A 6000-nucleotide genomic window follows, 5' to 3' on the forward strand; every position below is an offset into this window, starting at 1 on the left:
TGTAGAAGCCACAGCAAGTTCTTCAAAAAGACCTAGCTAAGAGCATTAATGAAGGTGGCTACACTAAACAACAGGTTTTCAGTGTAGACCACACAGCCTTCTATTGGAGGAAGATGCCACCTAGGACTTTCATACCTAGAAAGGAGACACTGTCTGGCTTTCAAGCTTCAAAGGACGATCTGACTCTTAGGGGTTAATGCAGCTGGTTGCTTCAGGTTGAAGCTCATTGATTATTCTGAAAATCTTAGGCCCTTAAGAATTAGGCTAGATCTACTCTACCTATACTTTATAAATGGAACAAAGCCTGGATGACAGCACATCTGTTTACATCATGGTTTGCTAAACATTACAAGCCCACTGTTGAGACCTACTGCTCAGAAAAAGAAAAAAAAAATATATATATATATATAGATGTTATTGCTCATTGACAATGCACCTGGCCACCCAAGAGCTCTGATGGAAATGTACAATAAGATTAAGATTGTCATGCCTGTTGACATCCATTCTGTAGCCTGTGAATCAAGGAGTCATCTGGACTTTCAAGTCTTACTATTTAAGAAACATTTTTTAGGCTATAGCTGCTATAGATAATGATTTCTCTAATGGATCTGGGCAAAGGAAATTGCAACCTCTGGAAAAGATTCACCATTCTAAAGGCCATTAACATTTGTGATTCATGGGAAGAGGTCAAAATACCAAGATTAACAAGGAGTTTGGAAGAAGTTGATTCCAACTGTCACAGATGACTGAAGGTGCAAGACTTTGGTGGAGGAAGTAACTGCAGATATGGTGGAAATAGCAAGAGAACCAGAATTAGAAGTGGGGCCTGAAGATGGGACCGAATTGCTACAAATTCATGATAAAACTTAAAGGAATGAGCTGTTCTTATGGTTGAGCAAAGAAAGTGGTTTCTTGAGATGGAATCTACTCTTGGTGAAGATGCTGTGAAGATTGTTGAAAAGGCAAAGGATTTAGAATAGAACGTAAATTGAGTGGATAAAGCAGTGGCAGGGTTTGAGGGAGCTGATTCCAATTTTGAAAGAAGTTCTTAGGATAAAATGCTATCAAACATCATAGCATGCTACAGAGAAATCGATTGTTCATAAAAGGAAGAGTCAATTGATGTGCAAAACTTCATTGTTGTCTTATTTTCAGAAATTGCCACAGCCGCCCCACCCTTCAGCGATCACTACCTTGATCAGTCATCAGCCATCAACATCAAGAAAAACTCTCCACCAGAATAAGTTTATGACTCGCTGAAAGCTCAAATGATGGCTGGGTTTTTTGTTTTGTTTTTTTTAGCATAAAGTATTTTCAATTAAGGTATGTAACTTGTATTTTTAGACATAATGCTATTACACACTTAATAGACTATGATAAAATGTAAAGACAATTCTCATATGCACTGAGAAACCAAAAAATTCATTTGACTTGCTTTACTGTGGTACTTTATTGCAGTGGTCTTAACCAAACCCGTAATTTCTCCAAGGTATGCCTGAGTGTATTCTTTGATAATCATTGCTATATCCCTAACTTTTTATGATTGCTTTCCTTCATATCATCTTGTGCTTGCTTAATGATTGTAATATTTTATTTCTATAAGATTACTAATCAGAACTTTTCTAGAGGTCTCTTTTGTTAAATCTATTTTCTTCTGGATCATATATGGTTCATTCTGGTTTCTCTTTCATGCTATTCATTTTCTTTAAATGTTTGTTTCACTGTATTTATGATTAAGAAATAAACTCATAAGAGGTAGCTGGTTTGAGGTGTAGGGTATTTCTTCACCACTCCCCTGGTTAGGAGGTATAATTGCAGAATCCTGTAAGTGATGGGTGTGGCAGGCCAACAGTGAGCTTCATTACTGGGTGCCTGATCATCAAGCAGACAGACATGCTAGATAGAGACTCTCACACCTAGTCCCTCCCTGCTCAGTATTCATAGGTTCATTTGTTTCAGGGGTTTTCTTTTTTTTCTTTATGATCTAATTTTATGTTTTTCTTAAATTAAACATTTACATAATTTCAAAGTCAAAACTATACAATAAGTTGGAGGCAAAGAAGTCTTGTTTCCATCCCTGTTCTCTTCTCCCACCCACCCTACCCTCACAGGTATCCATATTACTTATTTGGGTTTATTCTATTGTTTTTTCTTTTTTGAAAATGTAAGCAAAAAACAAAAACCTCCCCCTTCCCATCACAATAGACACTCTACTATTCTACAGACACTGTTTTGCATCTTGTGTTTTTTTATTTTATCACTCTGTATCAGTACCGTAAGGGCTTCCTCATCCTTTTTATAGGTGTATAATATTTCTTTGAGTGCATGATAATTCACATTTTGGGCTGTCTCCAGCCTTTTACAACCAACAATTTAAGATTATGTTAGTAGATTTAATAAGAAATCTGTATTCCAGCTTGTACTATAAAATTGGATGAGGGATCCCTGGGTGGCGCAGCGGTTTGGCGCCTGCCTTTGGCCCAGGGCGCGATCCTGGAGACCCGGGATCGAATCCCACATCGGGCTTCCAGTGCATGGAGCCTGCTTCTCCCTCTGCCTATGTCTCTGCCTCTCTCTCTTTCTCTCTCTGTGACTATCATAAATAAATAAAAATTTAAAAAATAAAATAAAATAAAATAAAATTGGATGACACAACAACATGTCCATAATGGAAACACTTAGCTGTGCCTGACTAATAGCTGTGCTTCCTTTAAGACAAGACCTGCATTCCCCATTATGGAGGTTTTAGGGACCTGTATCCCCTGCCCCCAGCTCCAATGCTAAACCCCAGCATTAGTCACTATTTACTCTAACACTTGCACTACTAGTCTTAGAGAAATATTCCTCCATTGTCATGTCTGCCAAAACTGTAAAATCAAAGACCTATTGGGTTGCATGGTTTTATTTATTCATTAACTCATTTTTACTTACAGTCACGTATAAAGTTGTCTGCCTATACATTTTGGAGTATGTCACTGCCCTAAAGAGAGGTACTATTTTATTTGTGCGTATTTCAGTCAAGTTTGAAGTAATTACTTCATAGTATAAGTTGTTTAAAGCAAGATAATTGACATATTGAATAGCTTTGGGGAAGGTTGTTGACTTTGAATTTTCAGGAACTTCAAATTCATCAGTAAGTTACTTAAGATTGTTATCATTTTTTTAAGATTTATTTATTCATGAGAAACACAGAGAGAGAGGAAGAGACACAGGCAGAGGGAGAAGCAGGCTTCTTCTGGGGAGCCTGATGCAGGACTTAGTGCCAGGACCCCAGCATCATGACCTGAGCCAAAGGCAGGTGCTCAACGATTGAGCCATCCAAATGCTCCAAGATTGTTATCATTTCTGTTATCAAAAGCCAAATGTAGGAAATGTACCAATTTTTATATCTTTATTTCTATAATTTGCACCTTTCCCCAGCTTCTTTTAATTTTCTGTGAAGCAAATATACTCCCTTCTTTAGTTGTCTTTGGATCTTGCGATTAATGCTCAGAATGCTTTGTAAATTCTACCGTTTGCATTTTGGGAGACTGGCTCTGCTGAGTGGCCAGTCCCACCTCAGCACTCTCACAGTTTAAAGGGTACCTGCAGTGGTTTTCTTCCAGTTAAGGCCCCATATTACTTGTTAATGTTTTGGTTGTAATTTTTTTTTAATATACAGATGTGCAAAGAATGATATGACAAAAAACAATGTACTCTCCACTCAGAAGTGAACTACACTAACATTTTATTTTATTTGCTTTATCTTCTAATGAAAATTAAAACAGCACTTCCTCAACTGAAGTCCCCAAGGACCTCTTTCTCAGTCCCAACCCCTTTTTCTCTTTCCCCAGGGGTAGTCATAATCAGAACTTTAAAAAAATTAGAGTTTATTTATTTTATGATTTTTTCCTTGTACTTTATATATTATTTAATTACATTGATTTGTATAGTTTTAAATCATTATAAATAGTACATAATGGTTCTACAATTTGCTTTTTCCTTTCTCTTCTTCTTTTAAAAGATTATTTATTTGACAGAGAAAGAGAACAAGCACAAGCAGGGGGAGAAGGAGAGGGAGAGGAGAGAAGCAGGCTCCCTCCCTAGCAGGGAGCCTGATGTGAGGCTCTATCCCAGGACCCTGAGATCGTGACCTGAGCTGAAGGCAGATGCTTAACTGACTGAGCCACTCAGATACCCCTTTCCATTATTTTCTATATGCATGTTGATATGTATAGATATTAACTATCTTAACCGTGCATACATTCCGTCATTTAACGGTAGCACAATTGATTTCCCCCTTATCAGCCTGATGGATAGTTAGCTGATGCTCAGTGTTTGTGACAAGCAATTATTATTACTATTACAACCAATGCTATCTATAGCTCCTTGTGGGAAAATGCAGTTTCTCTAGGATATAGTCTTAGAAATAAAACTCCTAAGTCATAGGCTATGCACATTTTCGAATTTATTCCCAATTGTTCTCCAAGATGTTTACTGCCAACTTAACAGTGCTTTGGTAATTTACCCAAATTTCTGCTTTTCTACATCCTGGCCTGCACATTAAGCTTTATAATTTTGCCACTATGAACTGTGTAAAATAGTATTTTGTTGCTTTACTTTGTATTTTCTTGATTACTGGTGAATTTGAGTTTTCTTTCACATGTATTGATCATTTGGGTTCCCTATTCTGTAAATGCCTGTTCAGATATTTTGCTCCCTTTTGTATTGGGTTCTTTGTCCTTTTCTTATTGACTTTTAGGTCTTTATGTATTGGGGCAGTAATCGTTTGTCTATGATGTGTTACCCTTTAAATGTGATCCATCTTTTAAATTTGTTGATTATCCTTTATTAGACAGAAACAACATAATACAGCAAAAAGCCATCTTCTCGACAAGATCTGCTTAGGAAGATAACAATCTTTGACTTAAATCTTCTTTAAGCACTGAAGCCAGTCTTATTAGGCACAGGTCTTTGTGCAAAGTAAAGAGACAAAGCAGAATCTGGTGGCAGTATAGAATAATGTGTTATATTCCTGGCGTTCTCGAAATGTAACACTGAATGAAATGCCATGTGTGATGGCAGCATGCTTATAATTTGGAGAACATTTAGGCTTAGAAAGAGGCAAATGGTTGAAAATGAAGGCATTCTTTGGTGGAAAGAAAGACTGTCATCTGAAATGTTATGTCATCCCTCACAGATGTAAAAGACTAAAAAAAGCAAAGAGGGCCTTTGATCTTCATTTAATAAATATGGAATCATCAAAGCTCTTGTACTCCTTGTAAACTTAAATTTGAAACAGATTAAATGCTGAAGGAGAAAGACGGTGGGAGAACTTTGTAAAGTGAATCAGAAAGTAGTTGAGTTTCAAAACTTCATGGTTGAAAAAAATGACTGCTGTAATTTCAGTTAGATTCCAATCACCTCACAGGATAAGGGGTGTCAGCACCAAACGGTCAGGCAATCAAGTCAACCATCTTTGCCGCTAAGGAAAAATATTGTCAGCCTGAAAGCTCCAGGTGGGAGAACAGCTGCACAAAAGCTACGGTGCAAACCTGGGTGCCATTTCCCCTTTATCCAGATGTATGGGAATGTGTGCCTCCACTGAGGTGTCACCAAGTTCCTGTTCTGTCTGAAGCGCCAGCCAAGAGTGGGATGCTTTGCCTCCTGCTCTCCTTCCACTTCTCCATGGAGTATTTCCATGCCAGTTCCTGGATCACAGAGGAGCTGCAGGAATGCCTGTTAACACATATGCATGCATATTAAACGATAACTACTAAAACGTGCTTGCAGTGGGAGAATGGAAATATTCTACATCGGACTTCTCAGATGCTACTCTCCATATCACAAATCATAACTCATGATATTTGGGAGAACCTTTTCATTTTGCTCTGTGTGAGAGCAAGTTAATTATTTTTCTGAGTTCGAATGCACTGTTATGTTTAAGCCACATTTTCTGATAAACCATAATTTTGATTTCACTCACTGCAGAACAAATTGCATACAGATTAAATTATACTA

The sequence above is a fragment of the Canis lupus genome, chromosome 23 (genome assembly GCF_011100685.1).
Source record: "Canis lupus familiaris isolate Mischka breed German Shepherd chromosome 23, alternate assembly UU_Cfam_GSD_1.0, whole genome shotgun sequence".
Taxonomy (NCBI): Eukaryota; Metazoa; Chordata; class Mammalia; order Carnivora; family Canidae; genus Canis; species Canis lupus.